The sequence below is a fragment of the Chiloscyllium punctatum genome, chromosome 30 (assembly GCF_047496795.1).
Source record: "Chiloscyllium punctatum isolate Juve2018m chromosome 30, sChiPun1.3, whole genome shotgun sequence".
NCBI classification, from domain to species: Eukaryota; Metazoa; Chordata; class Chondrichthyes; order Orectolobiformes; family Hemiscylliidae; genus Chiloscyllium; species Chiloscyllium punctatum.
Window position 1 is genome coordinate 29,981,152 of NC_092768.1, and position 14,508 is coordinate 29,995,659.

The 14,508-nt window shown below is 50.0% G+C and overlaps 1 long non-coding RNA gene across 1 annotated transcript in view; it reads right to left on the minus strand.

Annotated features, from left to right (window-relative positions):
* LOC140455371 (uncharacterized) overlaps positions 1-14,181 on the minus strand; it is a 124,103-nt gene extending 109,922 nt beyond the window's left edge. The window contains exons 1-2 of the long non-coding RNA XR_011952827.1: positions 14,142-14,181; positions 10,374-10,566 (exon numbers count right to left, since the gene is read on the minus strand). This is a non-coding gene — a long non-coding RNA (uncharacterized lncRNA). The remainder of the gene's footprint in view (positions 1-10,373; positions 10,567-14,141) is intronic.
* Between the last annotated feature and the right edge of the window lie 327 nt (positions 14,182-14,508).

A 14,508-nucleotide genomic window follows, 5' to 3' on the forward strand; every position in this document is an offset into this window, starting at 1 on the left:
GGTGGTTGGGGGGGGGGGGGGGGGGGGGGTGGCGGGGAGGGGGTTGTGGAGGGCATAGGCTTTCCCTCCCGCGGCATGATGGGCCCGTTCTGGGCGGCACAGTGCTCAGTGGTTAGCACTGCTGCCTCACTGCACCAGGGACCCAGGTTCGATTCCACCTTTGGGTGACTTACTGTCGGCGTGGGGTTTGCGCGTGATATTTCTTCCGGGTTTCCAGAGGATCTGCAGGTTAGGATGGATTGACCCATGCTAAATTATCCATAGTGTCCAGAGATGTGCAGGCTGGGTGGGTTAGCCGTGGGAAATGCAGGGATGGTGGGGGGGTTGTGTTTGGGTCTGGGTGGGATGTTTTCTGCTGGGTCGGTGTAGACTCGACGGGGCTGAAAGTCCCGTTTCCGGACTTGGGGGACTCTGAGGTTGTCTTCTTTAGCTGCCGTCCCAACATCTGTGTTTTCTCTCCCCTCCCCTCCCCTCTCCATCCCCTCCCCCCCACTTTTAAGGAAATTCTCCGTTCCTCACGTTCCCACGAGTTGGAGGCAGCCTTGGGGGTGGTGGCGGAAAATCAAGAACACTGCACGGCGAATTGTGGAATTAGGAAGAGTGGGCCAATGGAAAGTTGGCCGGCTATTCAGATGGAAAGGGACCCTTTGCTCCCCGTACCAACTGTGCAGTATAGCCGAGCTAGGATACTTTATCCCAGTGTTATCGAGCACTCAACGCCCTCTTTCCTCCTGCCAGTTCCCCTCCTCCTCACTGCTGCTGAAGGTCTTTTTTTTTCATTCATTCACAGGATGAGGGTGTCGCTGGCTAGGCCCAGCATTTATTGCCCATCCCTAATTGCCCCAGAGGGCAGTTAGGAGTCAACCACATCGCTGTGGGTCTGGAGTCACAAGTAGGCCAGACCAGGTAAGGATGGCAGTTTCCTTCCCTGAAGGGCATTAATGAACCAGATGGGGTTTTCCAACAATCGACAATGGTTTTACGGTCATCGTTAGACTCTTAATTCCAGATTTTTATTGAATTCAAATTCCACCATCTACCATGACAGGATTCAAGTTTGGACCCTGGGTGTCTGGATTAACACTCCAGCGATACTACCACTAGGCCATCACTAGGCCCTTATGAGTGTGTGCGGGGGAGTTATGGGTGTGTGTGTGTGTGTGTGAGAGTGTCACTGCATGTGAGATTGTGTGTGGCGATGAACATATTGTGCTCCATTCGTTTGGGACAACACTTCCACTCCCTCAGGTGGCTAAGGAAACTGGGCGCGTCCAACATGACCCTCAGCAACCTTTACAGATGCACCACAGAAAGCATCCTATGTGGGTGATTTACAGGTTGGCATGGCAACTGCTCTGCCCAGGACTGTAAGAACCTACAGAGTTGCGAACACAGCCCAGTCCATCAGGCAAGCCAACCTTCCATCCGTTGACTCCACCTCCACTTCTCACTGTCACGGGAAGGCAGCCAGCATCATCAAAGACATGTCCCACCACCTCCCCGACACCCCCGCCACCCCCCCCCCCCCCCCCCCCCAGTTATAATCTCTTCCAATCTGTTCCGTCAGGTAGAAACGCTTCACACATGCCAACAGATACGATGACACCTTCTTCCTCACAGTTATAGAGTCATAGAGATGTACAGCACAGAAACAGACCCTTCAGTCCAACTTGTCCGTGCCCACCAGATATCCCAACCCAATCTAGTCCCATTTGCCAGCACCTGGCCCATATCTTTCTCAACCCTTCCTATTCATACACCCATCCAGATTCCGCTTCCTCTGGCAGCTTACTCCATACACGTACCACCCTCTGCATGGAAAATGTTGCCCCTTACGTTTCTCTTATATCTTTCCCCTCTCACCCTAAACCTATGCCCTCTAGTTCTGGACTCCCCCACCCCAGGGAAAAGTCCTTGTCTATCTGCCCTATTCACGTACCTCATGATTTTATAAACCTCTATAAGATCACCCCTCAGCCTCCGACGCTCCAGGGAAAACAGCCCCAGCCTGTTCAGCCTCTCCCTGTAGCTCAAACCCTCCAACCCTGGCAACATCCTTGTAAATCTTTTCTGAACCAGTTCGAGTTTCACAACATCTTTCCGATAGGAAGGAGACCGGAATTGGACACAATATTCCAACGGTGGCCTAACCAATGTCCTGTACAGCCGCAACATGACCTCCCAACACCTGTACTCAATACTCTGACCAATAACGGAAAGCATACCAAACGCCTTCTTCACGATCCTATCTACCTGCGACTCCACTTTCAAGGAGCTGCATTCCAAGGTCTCTTTGTTCAGTTATGTGAATGGACCTAACTAATTTTAAATCTAATGTTGATCTCATCCTTTGTGCACCTTCTCTGCAACTGTAACATCGTATTCTCCCCTGCTCTGTTCTTTTACTCTGATGCAGTTTGTATGGTGTGATCTGCCTGTATGGTGCACAAAACAAAACTTCTCACTGTACGCAGGTACATGGGACAACAAGAAATCAAATCAGAATGGTTTCCGGGAAGCAGGACGAATGGGGAAATGTTACATCAAGGTTTGGCTCCAACTGGCTGTGGCTGGGCAACATCTTTCTGAGGGGCTCAGCATCAGCGCCCCTCCTTTCCCTACAACCACTCCCCTTCCCAACCCGGACTATTACCTGGGATGAGTGGATTGCTCTAGTGTGGAGGAGTCGGAGGTGACTGACCTGTTCCCCATCACTCACTGTCAATGAGGGATACATTTCAGGCCACTGCATCTTGGGATTGTGTGCCTCTCGGCTACACTGGCAATGCCACCTTTGCAAAGGCAGTCTCATGGTCCAGTGTTCTCTGCCGCTCCCAAATGAGTGGCACCCCAGAGGTATTTTTTTCGTGAATTACCCCTTCGCTGGTGACAAAGGAGTGGGTTAACTCCTACGTCCTGTTGGTTCGGTTCAGGTCGCGTGGAGTTTCTCGTTTGGAGGGTTTGGTCACCACAAAGCCCGGTCAGGTTTTCTCAACCCATCTTCCCAAACCCCCCCCCTCCTCAGTAACCAACCCCGCCCTCCCAACATGGCGCCTCCCACGATTCCCGCCGCACCGTGCCATTCCCGGAACGTCTCATCGGCTCGCTGGATATTCGCTGGATCCCTGGCGTTCCCTGGCACTGCTCCACCTCGTTCGTAGCCTCAGGAAAAGCGCCGTCTCTCCGGAGCTGGGCTGCATGGATACCAGATCTGGGGGATGTCAGTGCCCCACGGCACCAACAGTGAAGGCCACTTAGGTTTACCTTGTGTGTGACCTACCCAACCCCGCCTCCCCCCTCACCTCCCCCCAACCCCACCAGCACCAGCACCCCCCCCCCCATTCAAAGAGGGAGGTAGCCCTACAATATGAGGAGAGCATCCTTTGTCTGATCCTAACTGATTCAACATTGCCTCATAAGCCTGCCCTGCCATCCCAGGATGATGTCTGTTGAACGTTTGTTGCACTCCCTACATAGCAACAGCTCTCTCCCTCAGATAAGGAGACTAAAACCGTAAACAGTGTTCCAGCTATGCTCTCACCAAGGCCTCATACGATTGCAGAAGACATTTGTTCTCCTGGACTTGAATCCTCTCGCTAAGAAGGCCAACATGCCATTTGCCTTGTTGACCATCTGTTGCACCTCCATGATTACGTAGAGTCCTACAGATGGTCTAGAGACCCTTCGGCCCAACTTGTCCATACTGGCCAGATATCCTAACATAATCCACTTCCATTTGCCAGCACACGGCCCATATCCCTCTCAATCCTTCCTATTCATATACCCATCCAGATGCCTTTTAAATGCTGTTATTGTACCAGCCTCCACCACTTCCTCTGGCAGCTCATTCCGTACACGCACCACCCTCTGACAACACTCAGACCTCATTAGGCTCTACCCAACGGAACTGCCACTGTCCTAATGTTAGATATTGCTGGCTGCTGACAGACACACACAGAGACACAAACACAGACACAGGCACACACACACAGACACACACATACACACACACAGACACACACACACATATATACACACACAGACACACACACACACCAACGCACACATAGACACACAGACCAACACAAACAGACACAAACACGCACGTGCGTGCACACACACAGCAAAAATGAGATACTGAACAGATAATTTAGTCGCATGCTGTTAGAGGGACAAACATTTGCATAAACGCAGGGGAGAATCATCAGAATGGGGCAATAGGGTCTTTTAGAGATGTACAGCACGGAAATAGACCCTTCGCTCCAACTCGTCCATGCTGACCAATATCCTAAGTTAATCTAGTCCCATTTGGCCCATATCCCTCTAAACCCTTCCTATCCATGTCCCCATCCAGATGCCTTTTAAATGCTGTAATTGTACCAACCTCCACCACACCCTCTGGCAGCTCATTACATACACGTACCACCCTCTGGGTGAAAAAGTTGCCGCTAGGATCCCTTTTAAATCTTTCCCCTCTCACCTTAAACCTGTTTCCTTTAGTGTTGGATCGCCCCTCCCCTGGGGAAAAGACCTTGGCTATTCTCCCCACCCACGCCTCCTTTAGGTACATTTGACAGGATATGGTTTAACATCACAGTCAAAAGATAGCACCCTCAACCCATGTGACCTCAACTTGTTGGAGGTCGCCAATTGTCAGTCAGACAGAGCTTGATACCTACCATGACAGCAACCCTGCACCTCCCCCCACCCCTCGTTCAATTGGGAGAACAGACAGAGGACAAATAATCTAATGGTTATGGGGGGGGGGTAGGCGGAAAGCTGAGTTGAGACCATAACCTTATTGCAGAGTGGAACAAGCTACAGCACCTCGAATGGTCTAATCCTGCATTTAATTCTTGTGTATGTAAGTACGTCAGCAGAAGCACTTCTGACTTGTTCACTGACCACCAGTGTAAAGCATTGACCCTGACTGAGTGTCGCAGTCTGACCCATCCCGAGGTCCAGGACTATGCGCTGAGGGAAGCACTGAAGCTTGGGGCAGCTGCCGCCAAGGGGCAGTGGGGAAAGACCACCGTCTGAGGTCTGTCTGAAGGTAAATGGGGGTCTGTTCAGTTATCACATCCCCCTGGTGTCTCAATTGCACTCATGTATAGAGTCGAGAGTGTGGCGCTGGAAAAGCACAGCCGGTCAGGCAGCATCCGAGGAGCAGGAGAATCGACGTTTCGGGGCATACGTTCTTCATCCTAATAGAGTCATAGAGACGCACAGCACGGAAACAGACACTTTGGTCCAACCTATCCATGTCGACCAGATATCCCAACCCAATCTAGTCCCACCTGTCAGCACCCGGCCCATATCCCTCCAAACCCTTCCTATTCATATACCCATCCAAATGCTTCTTAAATGTTGCAATTGTACCAGCCTTCACCACATCCTCTGGCAGCTCATTCCATACACGCACCACCCTCTGTGTGAAAAAGTTGCTCCTTAGGTATCTTTTATATCTTTCCCCTCTCACCTATGCCCTCTAGTTCTGGACTCCCCGACCCCAGGGAAAAGACTTTGCCTATTTACCCTAACCATGCCCCTCATAATTTTGTAAACCTCGATAAGATCACCTCTCAGCCTCCGACACTCCAGGGAAAACAGCCCCAGCCTGTTCAGCCTCTCTTTATAGCTCAAATCCTCCAACACTGGCAACATCCCCGTAAATCTTTTTTGAACCCTTTCAGGTTTCACAACATCTTTCGTATAGGAAGGAGACCAGAATTGCATGTAATATTCCAACAGTGGTGTAACCAATGTCCTGTACAGCCGCAACATGACCTCCCAACGCCTGTGCTCAATACTCTGACCAATAAAGGAAAGCATACCAAACGCCTCCTTCACTATCCCATCTACCTGTGACTCTACTTTCAAGGAGCTATGAACCTGCACTCCAAGGTCTCTTTGTTCAGCAACACTCCCTAGGACCTGACCATTAAGTGTATAAGTTCTGCTCATATTTGCTTTCCCAAAATGCAGCACCTCGCATTTATCTGAATTAAACTCCATCTGCCACTTCTCAGCCCATTGGCCCATCTGGTCCAGATCCTGATGTAACCTGAGGTAACCTTCTTCGCTGTCCACTACACCTCCAATTTTGGTGTCATCTGCAAACTTACTAACTGTACCCCTTATGCTCGCATCCAAATCATTTATGTAAATGACAAAAAGTCGAGGGCCCAGCACCGATCCTTGTGGCACTCCACTGGTCACAGGCCTCCAGTCTGAAAAACAACCCTCCACCACCACCGTCTGTCTTCTACCTTTGAGCCAGTTCTGTATCTGAATGGCTAGTTCTCTCTGTATTCCATGAGATCTAACCTTGCTAATCAGTCTCCCATGGGGAACCTTGTCGAACGCCTTACTGAAGTCATATAGATCACATCTACTGCTCTGCCCTCATCAATCTTCTTTGTTACTTCTTCAAAAAACTCAATCAAGTTTGTGAGACATGATTTCCCATGCACAAAGCCATGTTGACTATCCCGAATCAGTCCTTGCCTTTCCAAATACATGTACATCCTGTCCCTCAGGATTCCCTCCAACAACTTGCCCACCACTGAGGTCAGGCTCACTGGTCTATAGTTCCCTGGCTTGTCTTTACTGCCCTTCTTAAACAGTGGCACTACATTTGCCAACCTCCAGTCTTCCGGCACCTCACCTGTGACTATCGATGATACAAATATCTCAGCAAGGGGCCCAGCAATCACTTCTCTAGCTTCCCACAGAGCTCTCGGGTACACCTGATCAGGTCCTGGGGATTTATCCACCTTCAACCGTTTCAAGACATCCAGCACTTCCTCCTCTGTAATCTGGACATTTTGCAAGATGTGACCATCTGTTTCCCTACAATCTATATCTTCCATATCCTTTTCCACAGTAAATACTGATGCAAAATATTCATGTAGTATCTCCCCCATTTTCTGTGGCTCCACACAAAGGGCTTATGTTCGATACGTCGATTCTCCTGCCCCTTGGATGCTGCCTGACCTGTTGTGCTTTTCCAGCACCTCATTCTCGTCTCTGATCTTGAATGACTGCAGTCCTCACTTTCTCCTGCACATAAATATAACCTTGGACAAGTAAGAAATGCTTTTGGTTTGTTTGTTAGATAGAATCTAACACCAACGTTTGTTTCTCCATACACTACTCTACTGAACCGACCAGTTTTAGTGATGATTTTTTTTTGAATACCATATATATTTAACTTAAAAAAACTTGTCTCCCCTAAACAGGAGAGGCTGCAGAAAGACTTGGACAGGCGAGGAGTGTGGGCAAAGAAGTGGCAGATGGAGTACCAAGTGGGCAAGTGTGAGATTATGCCCACTTTGGAAGGAAGAATAGAGGTGTCGGCTATTTTCTAAAGGGTGAAAAGCTTCAGAAATCTGAAGCACAGAGGGACATGGGAGTCCTAGTTCAGGATTCTCTTCAGGGTAACATGCAGGTTAGTTAGCAGTTAGGACAGCAAATGCGATGTTGGCATTCATTTCGAGAGGGCTAGAATACAAGAGCAGGGATGTACTGCTGAGGCTGTATAAGGCTTTGGTCAGGCCGCAGTTGGAATATTGTGAGCAGTTTTAGGCCCCCTATCTAAGGATGGATGCGCTGGCATGGGACGGGGTCCACTGGTGGTTTCCAACAATGATCCCAGGGATGAAGAGCTTGTCATGTGAGGAGTGGTTGAGGAGTCTGGGTCTGAATTCAATGGAGTTTAGAAGGATTACAGAATACCTGGAGATGTCTGGAGAAGATGAATCTACTAGTGGGAGAGGCTAGGACCTGAGGGCATAGCCTCAGAGTGAAGGGACAACCCTTTAGAACATAGAACATTCCAGCGCAGTACAGGTCCTTCTGCCTATGATGTTGCATTGCCATGTGGAACTAATTTGAAGCCCATCTAACCTACACTAATCCATTCTTGTCCGTATGCCAATCCAATGACCATTTAAATTCCCTAAAGTTGGTGAGTCTACTACTGTTGCAGGCTGTACATTCCACACCCTTACTACTCTCTGAGTAAAGAACCGACCTCTGACATCTGTCCTATATCTATCACCCCTCCATTTAAAGCTATGTCCCCTCGTACTAGCCATCACCATCCGAGGAAAAAGACTCTCACTCTCCACCCTATCTAACGCTCCGATTATCTTATAGATCTCAATTAAGTCACCTCTCAACCTTCTTCACTCTAACGAAAACAGCCTCAAGTCTCTCAGCCTTTCCTCATAAGACCTTCCCTCTAAACCAGGCAACATCCCAGTAAATCTCCTCTGAACCTTTTCCAAAGCTCCCACATCCTTCCTATAATGCGGTGACCAGAACTGTACGCAGCACCCCAAGTGCGGCCGCACCAGAGTTTTGTACAGCTGCAGCATGATCTCGTGGCTCCGAAAACTCAATCCCTCTCCCAATAAAAGCGAACACGCCGAACACCTTTAGAATGGAGATGAGGGGGAATTTCTTCAGCTGGGTGGGGGGGAGGTGAATCTGTGGAACTAATTGCCATAGAAGGCTGTGGAGGCCAAGTCATTGAGTGTCTTTAAGACAGAGATAGGTAGATTCTTGATTGGTCAAGGGGTCAAAGGTTGTGGTGAGAAGGCAGGAGAATGGGATTGAGAAACATATCAGCCATGATGGGAAGCCAGAACAGACTGGATGGGCCAAATGGCCTAATTCTGCTCCTTTGTCTATGGCTTTTATACTTCCGAGCGGGGAGGTTAAAGGGAGGTTTAAATACAGGTTCAAAAATAATGAGGGGTTTGACGAGATGAAATAAGCGGAAACTGTTTCTGCTGACAACAGACAAAGCGGGAGAATAAGGGGACTCAGACTGAAGACGACCTGAGGCAATTATGACTCAGTGAGCTGTTACCAAGTGCAAATTCAACAGTCACTCTCTCTGTGGGCACCAGGTCATGGCAGAGGGGTGAACGCACTGGAGAGAGCGTGCAGAGGCATTCACCCGAGTGGTTCCAGGTATCTGACACTTCAGCGAAGAGGAGAGATTGAAGAGGTTGGTACTGTTCTCCCTGGGGAGAAGGCAGCTGGGAGAGGAGCTGACTGAGGTTTTCAAAACCACGAGGGAGCTGAATGGAGTGGATTGGGGTTGGAGGGTGGGGTGGGGGTGGAGGGGGAGGTTGGGGGGGGAGCTGATGTTGTTCCCGCTCAGAAAAGGAATGAGAAAGTGAAACAGCGTGGACTTAATGTAACGTGCAAATGAAGTAACACAGCAAGTGGGTGACCAATGGAGTGCATGGCCTGGCAATGTGACCGAGGCAAGGCCAAGTGAGGCATTGGATAGTAATTGGGATGGGAATGGTATAGGGTAAGGGCAGGAGATTGTCGCTAGGCCAGGGAACCAGCGCAGACACAGTAACAATTTTGGAAATCTGAAAAGCATCCTAAACAGGAATGTTTTACAGGTCCTTGGGAGGGGGGGTGGGGCGGTTTTGTTGTTTGCCCCCTGTCACACAGGGGACGTACTCTGGACACACAGACCCACGAAGAAAAGCAAGGCTGACATTCAGGTTTAGCCCTGGGGGAGGCACTGTGCTGTGCTGATGGGAGCATGAACACTCAAGGCCCTGAATAAGCCAGAAGCCTCCCACAGCCACCATGGTCAGGCTGGTCCTGTCTCATGTTGACAGGTCCCCTCCCCCCCCCCCCTTCATCATGTCCCTGAAAGCCGGGTGGAACCATCTGCATTGCTGATGGACTCTTGCTGTGCAGAGCTGAAACAGTGGCAAAGGTAACTGCACCCTGCAGAGTGCCCCCCCAGGCTATGAGAGCCCATGCAGGGCAGGCAACCACTAGAGGGGCCAAATGGCCTACACCTCTGTCAAATGTGACCAGGGGGGCAGAGCAAGTCACCCACCTACAACTCCCCAACCTCACCTCCTGGCTATCTGACCCCATGGACGGTCAAACCCCGGTTCGATCATGTTACCCTTCATTTTTTACTCCTGTTCAGGTTCTTTTTCTTTAAAAAAATCCCCAACAATAGTGCCTATGTTTACCCTTTATTGAGGGGAGGGGGGAACCGATTAACAAACCCTTTAAAAACGCTCTTTCTCAAGGCAACTTTCAAACAAATGTCGATTAGGACGAGTTAACGCTGGAAGTAATGACCCTCCCACCCCCATCACCTCCAAAAAGGACACTGTCAAATTCCGATTTGGAAGGTGGCTTTGAGTTTGTGGGGGGGTGGTGGCTGGTCTGGGAGGAACTTCTAACGTCTGCAAAACCTGGGGTTTAGAGGGGATCCCCCCCCCCCCCCCCCCCCTTTCCCCATACTCTGTGACAGCTTGAAGATTGACAGTTCCCGCACTTGGCAGGCAGACACACTGAGAGGCAAGGCACTGACTGACCTGGACGGATCGGCTCAGGAACCGGCCACAGCCTCTTCCTTTCTCTCCTTTAATTTCTTTTTTTGTTTGTTTTCAAACAAAATCGCGACGATTCCAACTCTCAGCGACTGCCAACCTTCTGCCCATCTCCCTTGATGTCCGGGAGAGACAGCTCAAACACGGTCCTTCGCTTCCAGGGCGAGTTCATCAAATGCTTGGGGGAAGGAGAGAGGAGGATTCGAGTTCACAAAGAGAAAGGGGGATAGATTGCATAGGTTTCCAGGAAGAGAGAGAGAGAGAGAGAAGGCAGGCACGGTTAATTCACACGTCTCTGTTTTCTTCGGTGCAATGCATATTTCCCCCCTTTTGTCTGTGTGCTGGCTGGTATTGGGTATCAACTGAACGGACAAGCAAAACAACAAAATTATATCGACACTCAGGTGCTGGGCAGCAACTCAGTGCTGGCGTTTACTGCTTTTTATATTTGTCCTTTGTCTCTCTCTCTCTCTCTCTCTCTATCTGAGGCTGAACAAATGCATTGCTTGGTTGCTCCCATGGGCATAACTGGGAATGGATTAATGTGCTATTTACTACACTCATCAGCACCAGCCACTACCCCACCCCCTCTCCCCTCCCCTCCCTCATTAAGACGCCTCTTGGTTCCATCAATCAGGAGACTTTTGCAAACGCTGACCTCATCCCTCCCCACCCCCATCCCACCAACCCCCCACCACCTCCCCGCCCCCCCCCCCCCCCACCCCCGCCGTCCTATTCCCAGTCAGCCAGACGTTTCTATGCAACCAAGGGACACCGGTGTCCTGGTTATAGCAGCAAGAAGAACCCAGACTCTTCCTCCCACCCCCTCCACTGCCCACCCGGTGCTAGGGAAGGACTGGAAATAGACATCTTCCCCAAACCCCCCTGACCCCCCCCAGGGTCCATTGAAGGTACAGCTGGAACCTCTAGCCCAAAGGGGGAGGGTGGGGAAGCAGAGTTAAGGTGATGAGCCACAAAGGCAAAGTTCCAATTAAAGGGTGGAGGGGAAACAGGAGGCCGCTCAGCCCTTCGCCTCCCTGCTGTTCCATGGAATCCTGAGGCCGTGGGAGCAGGCCATTCAGCCCACGCCAGAGAGCATCCCACCTGCTTCATCCCCGTGCGCCCTGTGTTTCCCCACCTAGCCTGCACCTCCCTGGGTAAAGTCAAAAACCGCACAACACCAGGTTATACTCCCAACAGGTTTATTTGGAAGCACTAGCTTTCGGAGCGCCACTCCTTTCAACACCAGCACTTCCAAGTCACGGCATCCCTGGACAATTTAGCATGGCTCACCTACCTCGCCTGTATATAGAGTCATAGAGGCAAAAGTGAGGACTGCAGATGCTGGAAACCAGAGTTTAGATCAGAGTGGTGCTGGAAATACCCTCCATCCTGGAGGCTTCCTGCCTCGATTCCTGATGAAGGGCTTTTGCCTGAAACGTCGATTTTTCCTGCTCCTCAGATGCTGCCTGAACTGCTGTGCTTTTCCAGCACCACTCTAATCTAGACTATAGAGTCATTGAGCACAGCAGGTCAGACCCAGCATCCGAGGAGCAGGAAAAATCGACGTTTTGTGCAAAAGCCCTTCATCAGGAATGTTTTCCTGCTCCTCGGATGCTGTCTGACCTGCTGTGTTTTTCCAGCGCCACTCTAATCTTGACTCTGATCTCCAGCATCTGCAGCACCCACTTCCGCCTTATAGAGTATTAGAGTCCTAGGGCCCAAACTGGTCCACCCCGACCAAAATGTCCGTCCATCTAACCTACACTATTCCATCTTGTCCATGTGCCGATCCAATGACCATTTAAATGCCCTTAAAGTTGGCGGGTCTACTACCGTTGCAGGCAGTGCGTTCTATGCCTCTACTACTACTCTGAGTGAAGACACAATTTCTGACATCTGTCCTGTATCTATCAGCCCTCAGTTTAAAGCTACATCCCCTTGTGCTAGCCATCACCATCTGAGGAAAAAGGCTCTCACTGTCCACCCTATCTAACTCTCTGATTATCTTATATGACTCATTTAAGTCACCTCTCAACCTTCTTCTCTCTAATGAAAAACAGCCTCAAGTCTCTCAGTCTTTCCTCATTAGACTCTCCCTCCATACCAACCTCCTAGTAAATCTCCTCTGAACCCTTTCCAAAACATCCACCTCCTTCCTATAATGCAGTGACCAGAACTGTACACAATACTCCAAGTGCGGCCGCTCCAGAGTTTTGTACAGCTGCAGCATGACCATGTGGCTCTGAAACTCCATCCCTTTACCAATAAAAGCTAACACACCATGCACCTTCTTAACAACCCTATCAACCTGGGTGGCAACTTTCAGGGATCTATGTACATGGACACCGAGATCTCTCTGCTCATCTACACTACCAAGAATCTTACCATTAGCACCGTACCCTGCATTCCTGTTGCTCCTTCCAAAGTGAATCGCCTCACACTTTTCCACATTAAACTTCATTTGCCACCTCTCAGCCAGCTCTGCAGCTTATCTATGTCGCTCTGTAACCTGCAACATCCTTCAGCACTATCCACAACTCCACCAACCTTAGTGTCATCCACAAATTTACTAACACATCCTTCTATGCCCTCATCTAGATCATTATTAAAAGTGATGAACAGCAGTGTATACCTTTTCTTTAGAATCTTCCCAAGTAACTGACCCACCACAGATATTAAGCTGACCAGTCTATAGTTCCCAGGCTTTTCTTTGCAACCCTTCTTGAATAACGACACAACATTCACTACCCTCCAGTCTTCTGGGACCTCACCATGTCTAATGATGATGCAAAAATGTCAGCCAGGGCCGCTGCAATTTCTTCTCTAGTAGTTTTCTCAGATATAGCTGGTCAAGACTAGGGGGGGTTTATCCACCTTCATACTTTCTAATACATCAACGGACTGTGGGAGGAAACCCACTCAGCCTGAGAGTAGAATTGATCCCAGGTCTCCGGTGTTGTGAGACAGCAGTGCAGATCACTGAGCCAGAATACTTGCATACTCCCCTTTAACAAACATCAAATACATGTTGTACTGGGGGAGCAGGGAGCAATCCCTGGTTTCCCCTTCCAAAAATGCACCACAGCATTTTAATTATTGCTCAAAAGATTGACAAGGATGTTGCCAGGGTTGGAGGATCTGAGCTACAGGGAGAGGCTGAACAGGCTGGGGCTGTTTTCCCTGGAGTGTCGGAGGCTGAGGGGGTGACCATATAGAGGTTTATAAAATCATGAGGGGCATGGATAGGGTAAATAGTCAAGGTATTTTACCTGGGGTAGGTGAGCCCAGAACTAGAGGGCATAGGTTTAGGGTGAGAGGGGAACGTCAAAGAAGAGGCCTAAGGGACAACTTTTTCACACAGAGGGTGGTGTGTGTATGGAACGAGCTGCCAGAGGAAGTGATGGAGGTTGGGACAACTGCAACATTTAAAAGGTACCTGGATGGGTAAATGAGTGGGAATGCTCTGGAGGGATATGGGACGATTACAACATTTAAAAGGGTAGATGAATAGGAAGGGTTTGGAGGGATATGGGCCGGGTGCTGGCAGGTGGGACTAGATTGGGTTGGGAATATCTGGTCGGCATGGACGGGTTGGGCCAAAGGCTCTATTTCCGTGCTGTACATCTCTATGACTCTATGATTCGCCACTGTCTACTGTCACCGGTGACTGGGAGCAGTACGTAGCCTCTTGCCCTGAATCGAGCCCAGAAGAGGTTACCCTGGATCTGACGAGCATTGCCAACCTCTTACCTGTTGGGGGATCCTGCCCCAAGCCAGAAACAGATCCTTCTGCGAACGAACCCTGTTAATTCTGGCTCTTCATTCAGCCTGTCGACCCCTTCCCAGGTATCGCTATCCACTTCAGAGTGAAAGGTGGACCTCTCCAATCGAAACTTACGCTGAGCCGCACGCTCACAGGAGCCCAAGATCCTGATGCCCAACTCTCTCGCCTATTTTTGGAGGAAGTGAGCGTTGTTTTCTGAGACAGACCAAAGTCCAAACTCCTTAAGGATGTGGATCGGATGTTATCGGCAGCTATCCGCCCCCGCCCCACCCCCACCCCGGTCTATTTTAAGTTTGCTCATTCCACGTAAGGTGATAGCCTCATCTATTTTGA